We start from the raw sequence: 24,389 nt of genomic DNA on the forward strand, positions 1-24,389 counted from the left end.
AGATCAAATTGTTCAGTCATGGAAGGGTGTCTGAGGGGGGACCAGCAGATGTTCCAAGTTGGTCGGCCTCAAGCAAATGCCTGGTGCAGGAGTTCCCTTTTGCAGGCCCTGAGGAACTGTGGGAGTTCAGGCAGGGCTCTGATTTCCTCAGGGAGCTTTTTCCAACAGGTGCGGGCCAGGACTGGGAAGGCTCTGGCCCTTGTTGAGGTCTAACATGGTTCTCTGGGGCTAGGGATCCTCAGCCAGTTGGAGGTGGTGGAGCATAAGGCTCTTTTGGAAGGGGGATATAGGCAGGAAGGTGATGTCTCGGATACACTTCTCTGGGGCCAGGGATATGCAGCCAGTGGGAGATGGCAGAGTATATGGCTCTTTTGAGGGTATAGGCAGGGAGGCGGTCTCTCATACACACTGGGCCCAAACTGTGTATGACCTCAAAGGTGATTACCAAAACCATAAGTTTAATCTGGAATTAAACTGGGAGCCAGCCACGTTGTTGAAGTACCGGCCAGATGTGGGATATCCATGATGTTTCAGTGAGAATCCTGGCCACAGCATTCTGCACCAGTTGTAGTTTCTATATCAAGGATAAGGGTAGGCCTGTGTAGAGTGAGTTGCAAAAATCCAGTAATGAGGTGACCATCGTATGAATCACTGTGGCTAGGTGCTCTGGGTCCAGGTAAGGCACTAGTAGCTTGGCTTGGCAGAGGTGGTAATATGCCAGCCACACTACTTTTTGACTTAGGCTTCCATTGTAAGGGAAATATCCAGGATCACACCCAGGTTCCTGGCGGGATGCATTGCTGAGAGCTGCATACCATCCAGGGTGGGCAGACGAGCTTCCTCCCATGGTCCCTTCCTACTCAACCACAAGACCTCCGTCTTTGCAGGGTTGAGCTTCAGATTATTCTGCTTGATCCATTTTGTCACTGCTTCCAGATATCTGGTTAAGGGTTCTGGGGGAGAGTCAGGGCGGTCATCCATTAGGAGGAAGATCTGGATGTCATCCGCATATTGTCTATTCTGCAGAAATCCTGATGGAATGGTATCAAAATGGTAAATTCAATAAAAGCTTAACAATTATTTTACTGGGGAATGTGGGTTATACCCTGGCCTTGATGGTCTAATCTCTTCAGTACCCAGAAGTTGCACGGTCAACTCTGGTTAGCATCAAGGAGGTCCAGGGTAGCTACACAGTTAATGGCAAACCACCTATGTTAGTCTCTTGCCCTGAAAACCCTATGAGGTTCCCATAATTTGGCTGCAACTTGATTGCACTTTCCACCCCCAGTGATTTATGTTATGTAGAAGCTTATCCTGAAAATGGGTGTGCAACATCTAATTTGAGTGTTAATCATTGAATGAATTTTGGATTTGGAAATGTGCATTTTTAAGTATTTATAAACATTTATTGTTTTTTGAGGGACTACTCAACTGTAAAAATGTGCGTCACAAGGAACAAAGGAATATAATTACTAATGATCAACAGTAATTTAGTCACTCAGCGTTAACCTTGATTTTTTTCCTTTGATCTTTCCACATCAACATTAACAATAGTCAAACAGTGGCAGCCTGATGTCAGTAGTTCACAGGTTTTTCAATAGCCTGTCAGATTTCTTCTCGAATCACAGAATGCCTCTGCAATATTAACGTCAACCTATTAAAATATTTATTTATCATCCAACATTTTGTGATGTGTTTTCAACTGAATACAGGAATTTGGTCTGGAAACACTGCCCTCTAGTGGAGCAGTCAGCAGAAGCATGGCCATCTTCTGACATGGATGTTTTGTTTCACAGTATTCCTGGAGGTTGCTTTGTAGGTCCCCATAATACAAGCCCTGCAAACCTGTTTTGGGTTATGGGGAGAAAGATATATTTTTTAAACGTTTCACATACCAAAAGGATAAAGCAGAACAGCAACAATAAAACAAATAAAAACAGATTTTGGAAAGCCTGTGTAAGGACAGTGTTTATCCTTATGGTGTGTAATATGGGAAGGTTTACATGAAACTGAGTGCAGTAAAGAAATCTCCCTAGAAATATATTGCTAAAAACTTATATTTATTATTCAGATTGCACTCAAAAGATGAGGAGGAAGCATAATCGGGTCTATGGATAAGGCTGGGTATTCAGGGACAAATGGGTCCACTTCTCTGGCCAATGCTACACCGCTCTGCGAACCTATACCTGTGATGGTTGACTGTAGATTGGGAAGGACAGGGGATTATGCTGCCGTTTTATGTGTTTTTCCAGGTATTTACGGTATTGGAGGATTTAGGATTGATTTTACTGGGTTTTTAATTTGTTTTCATGCAACCCTCAATGTGTCCACGGAAAGTGGAAGGATACAAGTCAAATAAATAAACAAGCAAACAAACAAATAAAAACATCTAAAGAGTACTTTCCCTATAACAAATGGCCAGCTAATCTGACATCCTGAGTGGGGGAGTATGAGGAGCCTTGTCTCTATTGGAGAGACCTGCAGACACCTGTGTCTCCATCGAAGGTCATGTGGTGTGAGTGAGAGGACAAAGAGAAAAGAGGGGAGGAGCGGATCTCCCTGTTTTCAATCTGTTTGTGAGTTATGCCACACCTGCGGGGGTTCTTTCGTAAAGGCTGCTATTCCTTTCAATAGGTTCTGTTCCCCAGTCATGGGATGTGTTTTCTTTTTCAATCTCTGAGGCAGTTGGTGGCAATTGGAAGCCAGTCTCTCTGAGGAAAGGGCAGCTCTGTCATGAGTGAGGGGGGAATAAAGATGAATCTTCCTGGGCCTAGTCTGCACGCACAGGATAATGCACTTTCAATGTGCTTTCGCAACTGGATTTTCCTGTGCAGAACAGGAAAATCTACTTCGAAAGTGCATTGAAAGTGCATTATCTTTAGTGTGCAGACCAGGCCCAGGACTATGGAGGGACAGGGAAAGAGAGGGTTCGGGAGTCAGGATCAAGGGAGAACAGGCTGGTTGTTTTTCTTTCTCTGACTTCCTCCAGCCAGCTCAGCTATTAGGCCAAAGGAACAAACGCACACACAAACACACCCCTAAAGGTAAAGGTAAAGGTATCACCTGTGCAAGCACTGGGTCATGTTTGACCCTTGGGGTGATGCCCTCTAGCGACTCAATACGGGGTGGTTTGCCAGTGCCTTCCCCAGTCATTACCGTTTACCCCCCCCCCCCAGCAAACTGGGCACTCATTTTACCGACCTCAGAAGTATGGAAGGCTGAGTCAACCTTGAACCAGCAGCTGGGATTGAACTCATGGACAGAGCTTTCAGACTGCATGTCTGCTGCCTTACCACTCTGCACCTTATAGTTTCACAGAAGTGAGTAAGACTCCTCCTGGTTAAAAAAAGGCCTTATTTGTGGCAGCAACCAAGGAACCACAAGACAAGAGGAGGTGTGAATGACTAAATGTGGAAGCCAGTGGACTGCACTCGCCCCCAGTTCACCACAGGGCAGCTCCCAGGTTAAGACAGAGACATTCCATTCAAGGACATATCACCTTTATACCTTCAGAGTGATATAACACCCCCAATGTCAAGGCATGCTGAGCCTTGCACTCAAATACATAAAACCCTTTAAAAGAATCTTTTCCTAAACCCCTGTTGAATACAGCCAGTTTTCCCTTTGTCTCACCACCCCCCAGGTTATTATTTAATTAATGAAAGCCAGTTTGTTTAACACTGTTGAAGTAGTCTTTGGAATACCCTGGTTTGAATCACCACTTGTGCCATGGTAGCTCACCTTGAGCGATTATGCACCACAGTGGCTGCACTGGGCCACTAGCATTACGGATGAGCAGCATGATCTACTGTTTATGGGGAAGGCATAGGGGATGCAGTAAAGTGATGCAAGTTGGCACACCGTTTTCTGCATCCCTGTGGGGGACACATTTTGGTGATAGACCAGCTCCATGCCAAAATGTGTTCCCCCGGGGAATGCTACTGCAGTGGAATGGTTCCACTATGGGGGGAGGGGGTCATTTTATAGGAAGGTGGGATTGCATGAGACCGCAATCACATTCTCCTGCAAAATAGCGCACAAAGTCCCAGTTGACCCCGCAATACTGTGCAATGCTGTGGAGCCGAGTGGGGCATTTTCGGTCCTCCCCAGCCACCATAACACAGGGAGGAGCTGGTGCAGGAAGGTCCATGTGCATAGGCCTGCCCCAGCTTAGCCTCTGATGTTGGATGCTGCCATCGACCATCAGAGGCCCTACAGCTGGTTGGGGCTGGGAGGTGGCCAGGATTGTGGCAATGTCAGGTGTAAGCTGCCACCAGTCTGGCCTTTCCTCCCCATGCATAATCGGTCCTTGAGCCAATCACACTTTCTCAGACTAACCTATCTCACAGGATTGTTTTGTATTGAGGATAAAATGAAGGAGAGAACCATGTAAGCTGCTTTGTGTCTCCACTGGAGAGAAAGATGGGGTATAACTGAAACTAACAACAAGATCAAAACACAAGTAAATGAATAGCAATTCAGATTTTCAATGCGACAGAAACAACTTTATGAACACTAGCCAGCCAATGCTAAGAACAAAGTTTGAGTCTAGAAGAAGAAGAAGAAGTGTTGCCGCTTTTCTCTACCCGAAGGAATCTCAAAGCGGATTACAGTCACCTCCCGCTTCCTCTCCCCACAACAGACACCCTGCGAGGTGGGTGAAACTGAGAGAGCCCTAATATCACTGCTCGGTCAGAACAGCTTTCTCAGTGCCGTGGCAAGCACAAGGTCACCCAGCTGGCTGCATGTGGGGGAGCTCAGAATCAAACCTGGCTTGCCAGATTAGAAGTCTGCACTCCTCACCACTATACCAAGCTGGCACTACACCTAGTGGCACCTTTAAGACCAACAGTTGTATTCAAGGTGTAAGCTTTCGTTTGCATTCACCCTTTTGCAGACTTGAATCTATCTCCTTTCAAGAGTAGATGGAGTTACACTAACATGAATTGGTACCTTGAAAAAGATAATGGAGGAAAGGTATATTCCATATAATTATCCAAATGTATTGAAGATTGCAACATCAGGCACAGATAAGAGAATGTCTTCAGCTGGTCAACCATGATGCAAAATCTGGAGGGTGACAGGTTGATAAATAGTGTGAAATATAACTGTTGTCTTTCATATTGGATAGCTGAAGTTTATTTAAAAGGCAAAAAAGGAGGTTGGGATGGGAAACACCAGCCATCTAAAATCACATCAAAGCCTGGCTGGGCCCTCTTAAATAAAGCTTCTTGAATGGTTTCATCATAGGACTGTGGAGCAAGATGTACTCTCACTCAAGCCACAGGCATGTAAAATGACCTTAATTCTGGTTCAATTACCGTATTTTCTGTCTCTAGACCTTGTCTTTCCTGCAGTTACTTCTCTATCACAAAATCATTCTCACAGAGGTAGTGGACATGGACTGTCACTCAACTTTTGTGCCTGCAACTGGTTTCCTTTACAATTCCAGTCTCAGAGCTTGGAGAAATTAGCTATATTGAAGTTTCTGAGACTCCACTGTGCTCTGGCCAGTATCCTGCAAAAGACCACCATGATCTGTCATGTTTCCACAGTTGTCTGGCATTTCACCTCCGCTGTGCTATCTTGGCTTGGGCCTACTGCTGCCATCATTTTTCCAGGGTGGGAAACGGTATGGGGGGCGGGCTATAGGACTGGGCCTGAATCTTGCATGATGGAGTCTTGGACTATTTCCGTATTAGGAGACATGCCTTCATTTAGCCTCTCTTGGGATTTTGATTGGATACTGAATGTTGAAATTGCTTTCTGCACTGGGGCTTTCCTCCCCTCGTTTCTCAGGCTGAAATTTGCCATATGTTTTTCACAGTGAGAGTCAGAAGGAAGCAGCCTCCTATGATACTTTGCTCCTTTCCCCTTTACCAAGAAGCTATTTTTGCAAAATAGTGCCTGCATGCACCTTTCTTTTCACTGCAATGGCTGGTCTCCTTTCTCCAGAACCGTTCACAGAGGGTTGCAGTAGGGAATCAGCTATCTGACACTTGTGGGCTCCCATGTGGGGTTCCGCAGGGGGCAATACTCTCCCCTACACTGTTTAACATCTGTATGCGACTCCTATATGCGGATGACCCCCAACTCTACTTCCTAATGGACAGCCAGGGATTCCCCCCAGAAAACATTTGCCAGTTGTTTGGAAGCAGTGGCTGGATGGCTCAGGCAGAGTCGCCTGGAACTCAGCCCCTCCAAGACGGAGGTCCTGTGGCTGGGGAGAAGAGGGAAGGACCAGGAAGTACATATCCCATGCCTGGATGGGGTGCAATTAACACTTGCACTGGTCGCCAGGAATTTGGGAGTGAGCTTTGATGCCTCCCTTTCCATGGAGGCTCAGGTCACAAAAGTAGCCCGGATTGCATTTTTCCATCTTTGCCAAGCTAGGCTACTAGCACCCTACATGTCCTCAGACCAGTTGGCCAAAGTGATCCATGCTATGGTCACTTCCAGATTAGACTACTGTAACTTGCTCTATGCAGGCCTGCCCTTGTCTTTGATCCAGTAGTTACAGCTGGTACAAAATGTGGCTGCCAGGGGCCTCACTGGAGCATCATGGAGGGCCCATATTCAGCCGGTACTTCGACATCTGAACTGGTTACCAGTTTGTTTCCAGATAAAGTCCAAGGTCTTGGTTTTGACCTTTAAGGCTATATGCGGTCTGGGTCCTGTTTACCAGCGGTACCACTTGGTTGCTTATGCCCCCCGCAGGGCTCATCGCTCTGTGGGTATGACCTTACTGGTAGTCCCAGGCCCTTGGGACACTCGCCTGGCCTCGACCTGGGCCAGGGCCTTTTTGGTCCTGGCCCCAACCTGGTGAAATGAGCTTCTGGAAGAGCTAAGGGCCCTGTCGGAGTTGTCAATTTTCCGCAGGGCCTGCAAGATGGAGCTCTTCCACCAGGCATACGGTTGAGGCCAGGGTGGGGCCCACTATTCAATCTGAGATCCCCCATGTCCTTCTGTCCATCTGTTAATAAATAGATCTGTCTCCCCACTCTCACCAGTAAGACAGTTAGAAGGCTGGACTTGGCTGGTCGAGAGGGTGACTGTAGTTAATTTTTTTTCGCTTGCCATCTTGTCACCTTTAGTAATTGTAATTATGGGTTTTTATGGGCTTATTGTGTTTTTATTCTTTTATTCCTTTATTATATGAACCACCATGAGCCCAATCGGGAACGACGGTAAATAAATAAATAAATAAATAAATAAATAAATAAATAAATAAATAAATAAATAAATGAATGAATGAATGAATGAATGAATGAATGAATAAATAAATAAATAAATAAATAAATAAATAAATAAATAAATACAGAGTGGGATGCCACTGCAAGGGGCATGACACTGCGTTTCTGGATGCATTTGGGCAGGACAGGCTGGCAGCATCCCCAGTGTGCCTTGCCTTCTCCCCATGCCAGGAGGAAGATGCTGAGACTGACAAGAGTGAGGGAGGGTGGTGAGCTTCCCCATGCCTCTGTGCTACAGGCAGTTGTCGAGATCCCTGCGTACGGAAGCCTGACCCCAGCAGCAGCATCCTGCCACTTAAAAAAAATGAGTCTTTTGCATTACAATGCAGTAGAATTGTAATACAATGACCTATTTTCAAAAAGACATGCAGTATCTCAGGGGAGACGGGGTGATTGTGGGCACAGAATGCTGGAATGAAGGTGGTGCAACAAAAATGGTGTAAGCAGGCATTCTTTTTTTTGCTAGCCGTTTGTGAATTAAGCGATGCTTCTGAGAAGCTGGAGGGTGGAAGAGTGAGATGCACTGCAAATGGGAGGTGCTTGGGTACCTTTCCCATGGGAGGGGGGAAAGTTGGTGATGAACACCTGGAGTACTGTGTGCAGTTCTGGAGGCCTCACTTCAAGAATCACGTAGATAAAATTGAAAGGGTACAGAGGAGAGTGACGAGGATGATCTGGGGCCAAGGGACCAAGCCCTATGAAGATAGATTGAGGGACTTGGGAATGTTCAGCCTGGAGAAAAGGAGGTTGAGAGGGGACATGATAGCCAAAGGGGGAGTATTTGAAAGGTTGTCACTTGGAGGAGGGCAGGATGCTGCTTCTGTTGGCTGCAGAGGAGAGGACACGCAGTAATGGGTTTAAACTACAAGTACAACAATATAGGCTAGATATCAGGAAAAAAATTCACAGTCAGAGCAGTTCAGCAGTGGAATAGGTTGCCTAAGGAGGTGGTGAGCTCCCCCTCACTGGCAGTCTTCAAGCAAAGGTTGGATACACAGTTTTCTTGGATGCTTTAGGATGCTTAGGGCTGATCCTGCATTGAGCAGGGGGTTGGACTAGATGGCCTGTATGGTCCTTTCCAACTCTATGATTCTAGGATTCTAAATGGGTGTACCTAAATGACTCAAAATGGCAGGTGTTGGGAAAAACACAAATACATGCATTTCTACATTGGGCAGCCCCATATTAGACTCTGCCTTGACTGATGAAATTACTGTAATTGGGAATTTACAAAATGTGCGGTAAGTCAGATGGCAATTCGGGATTACACCTGGACAGATGGATTTTAATGCAGAGACGGACAGAAAAGCCAGGAAATTAAAAATGTGAATCCAAACTCTATTGGTAATATGGAAACAGTCTTGGAGTCTCCCTCCAAGGCTGGTGGTAATGTTTTCTTAGCAGACTCTTACAGGATGTCCTCCAGCATAGATGGTACATTGTCAGTGGCCCCTCTGCAGAGCTGGGCCCAACATGGTTCTCTTTAGGTTCCTACTTTGGTTACTTGGGTTCCTCTCTTGAAGAATCACTGAGCTGTTCATTAACCAGACCTGGGCTGGATTTCCCCCACCTGCATTTGAGCCCACTACTTATATCAGGCCTGCTCATTTGCGATCCCTCCGCCCCACCTCACCCTACTGATTTTAGATTTTTTGTGATGTGACAGATGTTTTTAAAGGGTGAAATAAACTTTGAGAAATCTGCATTATAGTTTCTTAATGCCCTCTCGATGTATCTCTAATTTGGAATAGTCTACGATTAGCCACTTTCAGGGGGTCCCAAGTCCTACTTTGGGATTGGTAACCACAGGTCAGGAAATACTAGAGAATGGTTCCTTAAAAAACAACACTTTTTATAAGATCTCCCTCAATTGTTATGTGAAGGAGATTTGCTCTCTTATGCATTATTCTTTGTTCCCCCATCCCACCAACATTGAACTTGGGTTTGTTATGTCATCTGGGGGCACACAATAACCAGGGGTCTTTGGGGATCCTGAAAACACCTGCCCGGTCTCTGTTTCCTTGACCAGATTATTTTTAAAATATTTCCAGTTGACATTTATGGGTCCCTGAAGGCCATGCTGGAGAATGTTTCTCTCAAAAACAAATTTTGGCTTCTATGAAGTCATTGTAGCATGACAGGACTTGTTTTTCCTCCCAGGTGCGTTGGTCCATGCCTCATTACACTTACCTGGGAAAGACTCTATAACTCCTAGTTTAGGGGAAAACAAAACAGTTTACTCTTTGGCACCATTTGATTCATGCCATTTAGGTACATGTAATAATGGTCACATGAACTCTGCTTTTTGGCAACAACAACTGATCTCCTTGACAATGGAGGCAGCATGTCTTGACCAACCAGGCTGGAGATTTCAGGACAAGATGCATGATATAAATAGAGCATCTGAGGGTACCCAGTATTCAAACAGCTCACTTCAGACTTGACCGATCTCAGAGAGAAGCCAAGATGAAGCAGAGTGTTCTGGTTATCCTTCTTTTCGTCTTTCTCCTTTGCCCATATGTAAGTGAAGCGATAAGGCTGTCTTCTTTTTTTAGGGGGGGGGGGGCTATGAAGGATGCTATGAAAATGAAATGGGATCATAAAATGTTTCATTGTGTATATTACGTGATTTTATATTTTATTGATGTTATTCCACGTTGCCTCCCATCCTGAGCATTTAGGGAGGGCAGGAAATAAAAAATAAAGATTTATACATATTTAAACGATAGCTATGTTGTGAAACCAGCTGGTAGACAAGGACAAACCTTCATTTATTTTGACAAATTCTTTACCTAGCTGCTTCATCTCTGTAGCTGGTGAGCTGGCCAGTAGAAGGTCATGGTATCCAGGAATGAGTCGGGGGAAAGATGGGGAGTCTGAGTTGGAAAATACTCTGTATGGAAAGTATCACAATGGGCCTTTTATTATGATTAATGGCAAGTCTGATTGTGTATTATCACATGAGGTCCCAAACAGACATCTCTTTTTTGGCATGAGGGGTCTGAGTTTCCTTGCATGTTTCCTTGCAGGGCTCCTGGGAGTTCCAAGGACTCCCAGCAGAATTCCAAGGGCTCCTTCTGATTCCACGCAGCTGCAGAGTGGCTGCCTACAGGGAACCCCAATCATAAGTGGTAATGTTGACTAGTTTGGGCCCTCAGCCCATAATGAAGGCTCAGCAGTTTTCAGTGGCATTCTAAGCAGAATTAGATCCTTCCATGTCCTTTGCAAACCTACTATGTTCTAAACCCTCTGAATTCAATAGGTTTGGACTGGATTAAGATTGCATGTCCTGACCTGGACCTCTTCTGCATGATGGATAAGATGATGAAAACTCACTAAATATTTCCTTGGTTTTCTGATCTCTGCACCAAAGAGTCAGCAAAACTGATTTTGCTCTGTATGGTGAACTGCCATAACTTCGGTTCTTTAAGTGTCTTTTAAGCGTTGTTTCTAAAAGATGCTTTTCACTGATTCATTTCTCTCCTGCCTGCCTGAGACGCCCTATAAGTCATGCAGAGAAGCTCTTTTGGTTATGCAGATTAGTGACTGCATTAGAGAACAAAGCAAACTTGGCAAAACTACAGGGGGCAGGGGTATAAATTGTTTCATGCAGAGAGCATTGCAACGTAGTTTTTCAACAGACTATATTCAATGCAGAACAACAATTGGATTATAATAAAGTGATATAAATGGGTTGTTTTTTCAACTGTTTTATTTGGCTTCATGCAGAATACCTCCTGGATGGCCCAGGATAGTTAGATCTAATCACATCTCAGAAAGAGGAGCTGGCCCTGATTAGTGCTTGGATAGGAGATCCCCCCCAAGGAATTCTGGGATCCCTCTGCAGAATTAGGCAATTGCAAAGTCTTTGTCAGTGACCTTGAAAACCCTTTTTGGTGTCCATCCATAAATCAACTGTGAATGTACTTCTTCTTGGCTGACCATTTTTAACCGGCCAGTAGCTAACTGTTGACCAGATGGAAGATGTTGTTGGAGTGGGGTAGGAGGGGTATTTGGTTTGCTGGCAGGGGCTCATGGGAACTGTAGTCCATAGACATCTGGAGGACCACAGGTTGACTACCCCTGCATTAAAAGACTTTAAAACCCATAACATGGCGGATAATGTCCCAACCTACTTCCCCATCCCAACTAGAGGCGTTGAGAGCATGGGGCGGTGTGATGTCCATATGCCCACAACCTCCCTTTGCCAGGGGAAGGGCAGCCGATCTCCTCCGCTGGTCCCAGACTCAACCATAAACCCAGTGGAAGAGCTCCATTTTGCAAGTCCTGCGGAAAGATGTCAAATCCCGCAGGGCCTGCAGCTCACCTGGGAGTCATTCCACCAGGTAGGGGCCAGGACCGAAAAGGCCCTGGCCCTGGTCGAGGCTAGGTGCACTTCCCTGGTGCAGGTGCACTTCCCTGGTAATGACCAATAGGTTTTCCCTCGTGCAGCGTAAGGCCCTGTGGGGAACATAGGACAATAGCCGGTCCTGCAGGTATGTGGGGCCCAACCCGCGTATAACCTTGAAGGTTAAAACCAACACCTTGAACTGAATCCGGACAGCAATGGGCAACCAGTGCAGCTGTCTCTGCACAGCCTGGATGTGGGCCCTCCTAGGAGGACCCTAGGAGCTGCATTCTGCATTAGCTGAAGTTTCCGGATTAAGGACAAGGGTAGACTCGCCTAGAGCGAGTTACAGTGATCTATTCTGGAGGTGACCGTTGCATGGATCACTGTGGATAAGTGTTTGGGGGACAGGTAGGGAGCTAGAAGCCGGGCCTGGTGAAGATGGAAAAATGCCTGTCCCGCTACTCTTTTGACCTGTGCCTCCATAGTCAGGGAGGCATCAATGGTCACCCCCAAATTCCTGGCTAGGGGCACAATGGTAAGTTGCACTCCTGCCAAGGTGGATATCATGTTTCCTGATCCTGCCCCCTACTTCCCAGCCACAGGACCTCCGTCTTGGAGGGGTTGAGTTTCAGGCGACTCTGCTCGAACCATTCAGACACTGCTTCCAAACTTCTGGCAAATGGTTCCAGGGGGGAGTCCACGCAGCCATCCATAAGGAGATAGAGCTGGGTGTCATCAGCGTACTGATGGTAACCCAGTCCATAGCTCCACACCAGGCTGTGCCAGAGGGCGCATGAAGATGTTAAACAATGTAGGGGAGAAAACCGCGCCCTGTGGGACCCCACAAGAGAGTCTATAAGGGTTTGAGAATTCCTCCCCCACTGCTATTCTCTGGGTCCGGTTCTGGAGAAAGGAGTGTATCCAGCGCAAGGCTGTGTCCCCTTTCCCCATGCCGGCCAGGTAGTGGACCAGCAAGTCATGATCCACAATGTCAAAGGCCGCCGATAGGTCCAAAAAAACCAATACGGCTGACCTGCCTCTATCCAGCTGGCGACGGAGATCATCCAATAGGGCAAACAATGTCGTCTCCACCCCGTGGCCAGGACGGAAGCCAGGAGAGGGCAAACCACCACCTCCTTGAGCCACTCAGGAACTCCCTGGACTCCAGGGAGAGGTTGATGATGTCCCTGAGTTGGCCTCTTATCTCCTGGCCCCCTCCTTTGAGAAGCCAAGAGGGGCAGGGATCAAGGGGACAGGTGGTCATCCTGCCCGACCCCAGCAACTTGGCCACTTCAGAAGAAGAGAGCCGCCTAAAGCCATCAAACTTCACTACCAAAAGCAGCCAGCGGATCTCCAGTTTATTAACTGTATTAATTGTGGCTGGAAGGTCACGGCGGAGCAACAAGACTTTATCCACAAAATAGCTCACTAATGCCTCACAGCCAAGTTCCAATTGACTAACATTTTGGTGCCCCTCAAGGGCTGTGAGTGACCTAACTACCCTAAATAATTGGGCCGGGCGAGAGCTTGCGGACGCGATTTCTGTGGCAAAAAAATCCTCGTTTTGCCACTTTCACCGCCATCTCATATGCCCTCATAAGCGTGCGATAAGATGTTCTTGTAGCTTCGTCATTAGTCTTCCCCCACACTCGCTCTAGTCGTCTCACCTCCCTTTTCCTCTCATGGAGCTCCCCCGTGTACCAGGGGGCCCATTTTAGTTGAGGGCAGAGTGGACGTTTAGGAGCGATTTCATCTATAGCAGCTGTCAGGCGGGACTACCAGTCCTCCACCATGGCCACTAGTGAGTCGCCAGGAGGCATCGGGTCCAACAGAGCATTCCGGAAGCCAATTGGATCCTTAAGTTTCCATGGGCGGGCTAAAATACGCCCATGCTAGAATAACAAGGCTGTGAAAGGAATAATAACTGGCTAACATGTATTTTATGGAGAATGCCAGGTAAATATGTTTAGGCACTAAAGCAGTGGCCCCCAATGTTTTTGAGGCTGTGGACTGGCAGGGCAACTGCCCACCCACGCATGCCCTGCATGCGCGGCCGTGGCTGCGAATCGCGCTTGCGCGGTGGCCGCTCATGCGCACATGCACTATGCGTGACTGTAATTGCGCATGCACAGCACTTTCGCGCATGCACGCATGCATGAAAGTGCCACGCATGCGTGATTTTGGTCACGCATAGCGCATGTGCGCATGTGTGGCCCGGCGCGCATGTGTGATGTGCATGTGCGGCCCTGATTCTCTCTCCCCCCCTCCCACAGTAAGAAGCTTCCCGGGCCGCAAGAGAAAGAGCAGCCTGGACTTACTGGGGACTGCCATTGATGTGGCAAGGGTGCGGGGGGGAAGAAGGAGTGCAGAAAGGGACGACTGGAAACATGTGCAAAGCACAGCATGTGACCGAAAATTTGGGAGGGGGATGGAGCAGTCCGTTTCCTTTATGAGGAGCTGCATGCTCTGCTTGGCCTCTTGTGCCAAGTAAAGCTGCCTGCGTACCCACCATCCAACTCAGTAGGCCAAGGAATAGAAGTTTAATAAAAAGAACAGGGGACCTTGTGGCAAATTCAACAAGAAATGAATAAACTCACCACAATGCCATATCAAATATCAAATTAATTATACAAATATAATAGGTATACAGATAATCTTGCAATTAGCAAAAGGTACACAATTAATCTTCTATTTTCTTTATACAAACTCAATGATAATGTGTCATACAAGTAACTCCCACTTTGTGGATACTCCCAACAGGACCCAGGAGCTCTGCCTGTTTCGCAACAGCTTCTGCCGGGGAGCAAAGAGCTGACCAAAATTTCTTATAATAGGAAGTGGGTTATAATTGGTGTAGAAGAAGGAAGACAAGTCCTTTGTTGGTTGTCAGAGCCAAAAACAGGTCATAGGAAGGCTTCATTCTCAAGCCAAAAAAGGTTTATGTATGGGCTACCAAATTAGACGTTTATGTATGGGCTACCAAAGTGCCCTTGAGAAACATGATGTCTTATTTGGAAGCCCATACTATTCTGACAACCAACAAAGGACTTGTGTTCCTTCTGTTCCATTTAAGGAATAGAAGTTGACAGTGGGAAATGGCTGCAAGGGGTTTGTGAATGGTTGATTTTGTATATGCTTGATGCGTCACAGCTTGTGGGGTGGCGGGTTGTCAGGGGCTGGAGCTGGTTTGGAGGGGAGTCCGTCTTGCATGGCCGACTCCCCAGCAAAGGGGCCTCCTTAAAGAGGCGGTAACCTGTGAGAGGGTGCTGATCTGGATGGGAAGGCAAGGGGACTTGCAGGCTTGGGTGGCTCAGGGATGGGTCCAGAAGTGGTTTGCACTCCCTCTGGCATTTCAAGGGATACTTCCCTGGTTAGGGGCTACAATAGCAGGGGAGACCCATGTTCCCATCTGGGATCCATGGAAGATGCTTAAGTAGGGCACACCAGTAGCCAAATGGCTACTTGGAAGCTCCATGTCCCCTGCCATGCTCACACCTCCCATGTGTTTTGGTTAATAAAACTGAGGCCTGTTATATGCCAACAAATAATTTGGATGTACGTGTCTTCTTGGAACCAGGAACTGCCCCCTAGGCAAGTCAATGTGAAATGGTAGAAATGCTAACCATGTGCTGGTTTATGCCACTGCACAGAAACATTTGCACAGGGCGCTCCTGTCTGTCTTTGATCACTTCTGCTTGGGTTCTTTAAATCTATTTAGGCTTATGAAGGTAAACTTTTTTTTAAGTTTCCATGCAGCTCAAGGCCAAAACACAACAACCGAATCAAAGCAGGAAAGGGACAAGTGAAACGAAAGCTATATTGACAATGGGAGGGCAGTGTTTTCTCCTTAAAATGTGCGAGAACTTAAAAAAAATTCAATTAGCCTTTGGGACCCAAAGTGGGTAAAGTAGCCCATATGAAAGGGACTTTTACCTATTTAGAGATTTCCTGTTCTACCACCTAAGGCAGTGGTTCTCAACCTACCTCATGGCGTGACCCCCTTTGGGTTGCCGAGGGTGGTGGCAGCAGTGGTGAGGCAGTGGCCTCGGCAACCCAAAGAGGGTCATAGGGTTGTGCATTCCAGCATGCTGGTGATCCATATACTTTGGTCATCATGGAAGCTCAAGGCAGCCAGCATCGTGGCGTGGTGTGGAGGGGTGGCATCGGCATGCTAGCTAGCACCCATACACAGGTGCAGAGCTCTGTGCCTGCGTGTGGACGCTGGCTGGCTGTGCCAGTGCCACTCCTCTCCTCCATGCCGCAATGTTGGCTGCCTCAAGCTTCCACGATCACCAAAGCATCTGGAGTGTGCCAGAGCGCACAACCCTCATGCCATTAGGAAGGCGGTGGCAGTACTGGAAAAGGATTGACTCCCCTAGGGGTCGCAACTTCCAGGTTGAGAACTGCTGACCTAAGGAGGCATAACAGTGTTGCCAGTCATATATATGGTTGCACTAGATTTCTACCAACACCCCTGTCATGATTTGGAGGGGCCATCAAAACATGCTGTTACTTCCTGTCAATGAGTACTGCCACAAGAAAAGCCCTGGGGTTCGGTCTCCTTACAATGACCCCAAGTCACTGGCTTCTTGGTTCCGAATGATGCCACTTGGATGCATTCTGATGAAAAGAGCAAGTGCTTATTCCTAGCGCATGAAAGTATAAAGAGATATAGGAGACTGCCAAAAATATGACACAATATCTTTCTTTTGTAATATTGCAGAGCACCTCTGGAAAGGTGAGTATGACAAATCATGCATTTTGCCTATATTGTTTACCAAGAATGTTCTTGTCTAATTTTGAAAAACAAAATTTTATTATTTCATCGTTTTTAAATGTTATTTCTTTATTGGGATCCTTTCTATCCTGCCTTGGGTTGATAAGTCTGAAATGAAAAGTTTCTGGAGATGTGAGGGGGATGTCTGGGGAGGACACAGGTCTGGGAGGAAGGGAGATATTACTGAAGAAGAAGAGAATTGGTTCTTATATGCCACTTTTCTCTATCCAAAGGAGTCTCAAAGTGGCTTACAGTCGCCTTCCCTTTCCTGTCCCCACAACAGACAACCTCTGTGGGAAGTGAGGCTGAAGAGCCCTGATATTACTCAGGAAGAAGAGAATTTTTCTACCCTACTTCTGAATATGCTCCTCAAGGAATGAAGCCTCTTCAATACACTTTCCTAACTTTTAACTGCCTTGTAAAGGCAGTTATTGTTACCCGCCACGAGCCGCAAGGGAGTGGCGGGCTATAAATCTAATAATAACAATAACAATAACAATAACAATAACAATAACAATAACAATAACAATAACAATAACAATAACAATAACAATAACAATAACAATAACAATAACAATAACAATAACAATAACAATAACAACAACAATAATAATAATAATAATAATAATAATAATAATAATAATAATAATAAAGAAACGGAATGTGAAAAATTAATGCAAATACTAAATATTATTGGTGGAAATCTTTTCTTCCTGCAGATTTGATTATTCTTGGTTAGGTCACTCCTGACTGGAATTTAATCAAATGACAAAGGGGAACAAAATGTACTGTGTTTTAATATTGGTTAACCTGACCCCTGATAGTATTGAAAATCATGTAAATTGTCTGTATCAGATGCCATCATAGAGTTTGTCTATGGTCTCTATTTTTGTAACCCTTTCATACTTAAACTATGGTTCCACCAAAACTTATTCATTTATGAATCCAAAAGAAGACCTGGGAAGGAGAGGTCTGAAAAGGCCTGGGATACAAGCTAACAGGGAGTAACAAGTTTTGATATTTGATCTGTTGTACATCACAAAGTCAGATTATGCTCGTGGCTGGGTGTGCCAGGCCACTGCTGGTTCCTCTTCCCTTATGCACGGGCCTGCCCCGGCCGGGCCTCTGCTGGCCACTGTGGCAAAACATGGAACGTGGAAGAATCCACATTCCCTTGCCGTGTGCTACCAGAGGCCCTAATGCAGGCCAAGGCTGGGAGGGGGCCTGGACGGCACCGGTGTCATGTGCAAGTGGAAACAGCCCCACTAGCATGCAGGCACCAGCCCGCCCTTCCCTGTCCATGCATAATTGGCTATAGTCGGGTATTTGATCTGTTGTATATTACATAGTGCAGTAAATTAAGGGACTAAGATAGGAGGAAATGGAGCAAGACAACATTCAGTATTGGTTCCCTGGTTAAAGGATGCCCTACGTGTGAAGGCAAAGACTCCTCTACTTCTTCATTTCTTCATCCCCTTTCCTTACACAATCCCAAAGGGCACAATTGCAACTGTCTACTTGTTTTCAGTTGCTAGGAAATACCAAGTTTAAGCTGGTGGATCAGTAGCTTTCTACATCCCTATTCCTCTTTGGCCTTCCAGAGCTGCAATGAGAAACTAGGCTAACATCTGCTGTGTTGGTGGCCATTTCTGAAAACTTGGCATGACATACTAGTTTTAAAAGCAGAAAGCAAGTCACCTCCGTACAAATTCACTGGCCCCATTGCTCACAGAATGCTCCAGAGGTTTGAGGAAACAGCGTCTTAAGCTACTACTTTCAGACACAAAAAGATCTAACAAAAATTATTGCTAGATTTGCTTGGGTAGCTATAAAAATAAGGCAGAGCTGGACCAACCCTGTTCCCTAGTGCTTTTATACTGGATCCATATACAATTGTTCTTATTTTCTAGTTTTCACCCATTTATAATTGATTCTATATTTGTAATTTTATGTTTTTTACTGGCTGGTCTATGACCGTAAATAAATACTTGACTAAGACTTTTTTTTTCAAGAATGAGATCTTCAAGTACAACTCAGCCAGAATTCTACAGAATCAAATTTGTCAATGAATCCGAAACCAATGGTTCTCTCCAGAAATGCAGGAGTTCTTTGTGATAGGCTTGAATTTAGTATATGCAGGTTCAGTCAAAATATACAGTAATCTCCCTCCCTCCCTCCCTGAACTAGTTTTTCCTGCACTAATATATGTCACGTTATTCCTCACCCCTCCTGATCTTTTGATATGGGTCCTTTATGATACTTTCCACCACTTTAAGCCTGAAGCTCTTTTATCCAAAGCCTTGCTCACAGAATAACAATAGGGGTAAGTAACAGAAGACATGTCTGAGGTTAGGGGAGGTTAGGGATCCAGACAGTAAAATCTGAGCTCTAAGACAGTGGTCCCCAACCTGTGGGCTGCGGCCCGGTGCCGGGCCGCAAAGGCCATGGCGCCGGGCCGCGGCTCCGTCTCCCCGCCCCCCCCGCAGTAAAAAACTTCCCAGGCCGCAAGCTTGCGGCCCGGGAAGCTTCTTACTGCAGGAGGGCGGGGAGAGGGAATCAGGGCCAGGCCGCGCCCGTGCGGGCTGTGCCCGCGGGTGCGGCCCAATCCGTGGTCGCGGCCCGCGGGTGCGGCCCGATCCGTGGTCGCGGCCCGCGGGTGCGTCCCGATCCGCGGGCGTGGCTCGCGGGTGTGGCCTGATCCGCGGGCGTGGCCCGTGCGGCTGCGGTCCCCGCGGGCGCAGCCCGATGCCCTGCTGGTCCCCAGCCTCATAAAGGTTGGGGACCACTGCTCTAAGAGATCATTCTTTGAACTGCCCCCCATTCAATCCTATGACAAAGCATGACTAAAAAACTGTAAATTGAAATTTGTTGTCTTCATTTTAGCCCGGTTTTCCAACCTGTAAAATATAATTCTGAATCTTTTTTTTTTGAATGAGAAAGCTAAGCATAGGAACATTTATTATATATCAATGATAATTTAACTTACAATTTAAAATATCTTAGTGATAGATTACATGCTGTCTAAATTATATGATAAGCAGAGATAAATGAGAATCTACAAAAGTGTTTTGAATATTTTACCTAGAATACAACTCAGTCAAATGAGAATTATTCTGAGGTAAAAAAAAAAATACCAAGGGTTATACAATATAAAACACCATCCCATGAAAGATTCATAGTGAAATCCTAATCAGATTTATACCCTTCCAAGTCCATTGAAGTCAAAGGCTTAGGAAAGTGTTATTCTATTTAGGATTGCTCTGCAAGGCACTTCCACCCTCATCCTTAGAGTGTTCTGGAGGTCAAATGAAGCAAAATTCATTTAATGTTTTGTGGTAATAACATGCCTCCCAAGCATTTATCTGATTAGGGAGATCTCTTCACACATACATTTTTCATTACTACAGGCTAGGTTCCTTCTTTTTTAAATATATATTTATATTTGTTTTATTTTTTATACAAAAGAAAGTAGAGGACACAGGGATATCAAATATGGATGGCGGAAGGTAGAGGGGAGGTTAATGATTTTTTCTCTTTACAGTCTTGCTTTAAGTTACACCACATTATTCTTTATGAATCTTAACACTTTAGTAGACATTACCAGTGTTGCTGAAATTCTTCTGATGATTCTTCATTTAAAATGCTCATCAGTTTCACTGTTGATATCAATGTATTCAGTTTGTCTGTCCATTCTTCTGATCCTGGTAGAGATGGTTGTCTCCATCTGTTTGCCACAATTAGTCTTGCAGCAGCTGTTGCATAAAATAATATTTTTTGTAGCTGCTTCGGTAGGTTGGGAGGGAAGAAACATAGCAGCATATATTTAGCATTCATAGGAAACATATATTTCATCATTTTTTGCATCACCTGGTACACATTCACCAAGAATTTTTGAACAACTTCACACCTCCACCATATGATAATACGACCCTCCTGTTTTTTTACACCTCCAGCATCTGCTATCTTCATTTGGCTTCATTTTACCCAGCACTCTAGGGGTGATCTACTCTGGTTTCTCTTCAGATCGCATAAATCTTTCGCCTTTTAATATAATTCTGAATCTTGATTATGTCTTCTGCTGCATTTACAACCCTTAATGACTAAGTATCTTCTGCAAGTTTATTGAGTAACCCCTCTGTTTCTTCATCCAACTCATGAAACTTTATCTGATTTTATTTTTGTATTTCTTTTTTCATCAAGGGCGCTCTTGTTGTAAGTATTGCAAATCCTGTATATTTTTGTTATGATCTGCAGTGTGCTCTGTAAAGGGGCAGAGGACTAGTTTAATTCTGGGCAGAAATAGACTATCAGACCATTTCTGCAGAAGGAATCTGCCCCTTGATAGCCTCTGGTTGCTGGCAGGTTTTAGAGGCCCTTCCATGTGGCGTTGTCTGCATCCTGAAACTGTTCAGGGGCTGACTCCAGTTTTGCCCAGATTTGCCTCAGGATGAAGTAAAATCGTTTTTAAACTGTCCACAGTCTTTTTGGGATCAGGCAGGCAAAGCAGAGTCCTGTTTGTGTTTTCTGGAGGTGGGGGAAGAGGAGGGGGGAAGAGAGGGCACATGATCAAGCAGCCTTTTCCTGATCATCCAGGTGTTTGTGTGCTTTGTTTTTAAACCCACTGTTAACACCCAGAACAATTATGCATGGGGCAGAATGCCCAAGATGGCGGCAACAGGGCTTCAGGAAAAATCCTCAATTATGCCCAAAGTTGCTGCCATCCTAGCCGCCACTGAGCCCTAGTTTGGCCCAGGCCCCCAGAAGGCCCACCCGCTTTAAGGGAATGTGGAGTCTTCTGCATTCCCAGAGCTGCTGTGGGCGCTGGTGAGGGCTAGGTCAGGCTAGCCTAGCACGTAATCAGAGGAGCCAAGCTTTTGGGCCTGGATCTTCCCCCGACCTATGGAGTTCCTGCAGGGATTTCTCTTGCCCCTGCCAGCTCCGTGGCTCTGCGGAACTGACAGAGTCGTCTCCTCACCCCCACCATGGTGGGAGAGCAGTAGGGCGGCCCACATATGCTGGGGGAGCCCCTCCTCCGTGCACATGCAGAGAACAGCAGGGCTTCTTGTCCTACCACAACAGAATGGCGGCAGCCTGGCGTAGCTGCTGCTGTGCATAATAGGTCACAAGTACTGTTTGGGGTCCAGTCACCATTTCCAGTATCTCGCAAAACCACCCAGATATAAATAGTCCAAAATACCACCAACCTTCAAAAGGGGGGGGGGAATGGTGGTGTTTCTCCATGGCAATGCAGAAGTGTTAATTTTTAAACTAAAAAAAATGCATCTGTATTGTGGCATTAATGCATAGCCTGAACCTTCCCCATTTAGTATCAATGGAAAATTTAATGAGCATTCTCTCTATCCATTCGTGCAAGTCATGAAATAATATCTGACTATCTTTCTTTCTTTTCCCCCCCCATTTAGCATGCAACTGTGAGTATTACATATCGTGTATATATATATATATTTGTTATGACCTATAATGTCCTCTAAAGAGCCACTTGTGGTGCAGGGAATTAAGGAAGCCAACATGCTGTCTGAAGCTCTGACCATGAGGCTGGGAGTTCGATCCCAGCAGCTGGCTCAAGGTTGACTCAGCCTTCCATCCTTCCGAGGTCGGTAAAATGAGTACCCAGCTTGGTGGGGGATAAAACGGCAATGACTGGGGAAGGCACTGGCAAACCACCCCGTATTGAGTCTGCCATGAAAACTCTAGAGGGTGTCACTTCAAGGATCAGCCATGACTCAGTGCTTGCACAGGGGATACCTTTACCTTATAATATCCTCTATAAGGGGGAACCAGTCTTTTCTGGGCAGTTTTTGATTTTGTAAATAAATGCTGTAGCACATTCATATGCTACTTTCCCAAAGATTTTCTTGAGAGAGTCCCCATCAGGTGTCCCAAACAGACCCAAAAACTTTCTGAATTTAATGAGCATCCTCTCTATCCCTTCGCACAAGTCATGAAATAATATCTGACTATCTTTCTTTCTTTTTTTTCCCCATTTAGAATACGGCTGTGAGTATTACAAATTGTGTATATATATATATTGTTATGACCTATAATGTCCTCTAAAATAGCGATCCCCAACCTGTGGGCCGCGGACCACATGTGGTCCGTCGACTAATTGGAGGTGGGCCCCGAAGGATGCCTTCTCCCCCCCCCCCGGCCCTTTACTTCATCTCCCCCCGGCCCTTTACAACACACTTCGGGTGTCATTGTCTCCCATCACTCTCAGATGGGACTATCTTGTTGCAGAGAAACAAGCTCAGGGTTCCCATTGATTTGTCATTGTCATGAGTTAAAATTTCCAGGAAAATAAAATGTTCCTTATGTTCATTGTTGTGGCATGTCTGTATCTTATTTTGAAGGGATGTTTAATCAGAGAGCGTTAGGGCAGTGGTTGAGAGTAGAGGAGTAAACTACCCCCCCCCACCGGGCCTCAGTAAAATTGTCAAGCGTTGAGTGGTCCCCGATGATAAAAAGGTTGGGGACCACTGCTCTAAAGAGCCTCTCGTGATGCATGGTGGTAAGGAAGCCAAAATACTGTCTGAATCTCTGATCATGAGGCTGGGAGTTCGATCCCAGCAGCTGGCTCAAGGTTGACTCAGCCTTCTATCCTTCTGAGGTCAGTAAAATGAGTACCCAGCTTGCTGGAGGATAAAACGGTAATGACTGGGGAAGGGAATGGCAAACCACCCTGTACTGAGTCTGCCAAGAAAACGCTAGAGGGTGTCACCTCAAGGATCAGACATGATTCAGTGCTTGCACAGGGGATACCTTTACCTTTACCTTATAATGTCCTCTATAAGGGGGGAACCAGTCTTTTCTGGGCAGTTTTTGATTTTGTAAATAAATGCTGTAGCACATTCATATGCTACTTTCCCAAATATTTTCTTGAGAGAGTTCCCATCAGGTGTCCCAAACAGACCCAAAACTTTCTGAATATCCTTTTTCCCTGCTCCAGGGAAGACACAAGATGATTAAACAAAAAGTTAGCATCGTAAAACGTATAAAGTTGGAGCTGTAATCAGGGAAACAAATTGGCTACCAGGATTTTATTCAATTCTGCCTAAAGCCCCCCTCGTTTGGTTTAACTTACCCTGCATGCTAACGGGGGGGGGGGGAGGAGGTAGGTCTGCAAAATCCTACTTCTGAATTCTCTATATGCAGGTTCATTCAAAATATACTGTAAGCTCCCCCCTCCCAACTTCTTTTTCCCCTCACTAATATGTTTCATGTTATTCCTTGTCCCTCCTGATTTCTTTTCATCTTGACACATGGGTCCTTTATGATGCTTTTTCTATTTTAAACCTGAAAGTTAAGTCATGGCTCTTTTAGCCTAAGCCTGGCTCTCAGAATAACAATAGGGCTAAGTAACAGAAGACATATCGGAAGGTAGGGGGAGGTTGGGAATCCAGACAGCAAAATCTGAACTCTAAGGGATTGCTCTTTGAAGTCTCCTGAATGCAATCATATGACAAAGCATGCACAAAAAAAGTCTTTCTTTTTCAATATAGGTTGCACTTACCGTTCTTGGTAATACGGTGAGTATTGCAAATTATATTTGACTTGCAGGTGGGATGAGAGAGATTCAGACACACACGTAGGTATCTGAGTGTAAGGGAAGTCTGCCCATTTTCAGCCGAGCTCCCCCCGAAGAACAGCATCTTTTATTAACGTCACTTGCACATAACATGTATCCATGTATCTCTTTTGGCCTTCAGGCCGGTACTCAAACCCAGAAGCTTCTTGCATGTAAGCGTACAAGCAGCTATTGTTCTTTGTGCTTTCTACTGGCATTGCGATAACAGGGTGTTCAGGAGTTCACTTTAGCAACACACACACATACACACACACACACTAGGCCTGCACCACACATGTGGGCTAGGAATAAGTCTCAAACACAATCTTTTAGCCAAGCAGGCCACAACTTTATTAACCGCCAGTGTGTTGGCTGGCAAGGGAAGATGGAGCCCATCCCTCAATATCTGGGTAATTCTCAGCC

General features: G+C 45.7%; 1 long non-coding RNA gene across 1 annotated transcript; it reads left to right on the forward strand.

The window, feature by feature from the left end:
- The first annotated feature begins 9,635 nt into the window (after window positions 1-9,635).
- Window positions 9,636-20,593, forward strand: LOC143837287 (uncharacterized). The gene is made up of 3 exons (XR_013230947.1): window positions 9,636-9,773; window positions 16,328-16,342; window positions 20,582-20,593. It is a non-coding gene; the product is annotated as an uncharacterized LOC143837287 (long non-coding RNA).
- Window positions 20,594-24,389: the final 3,796 nt, after the last annotated feature.

Source organism: Paroedura picta, chromosome 5 (assembly GCF_049243985.1).
Source record: "Paroedura picta isolate Pp20150507F chromosome 5, Ppicta_v3.0, whole genome shotgun sequence".
In the NCBI taxonomy this organism is placed as follows: Eukaryota; Metazoa; Chordata; class Lepidosauria; order Squamata; family Gekkonidae; genus Paroedura; species Paroedura picta.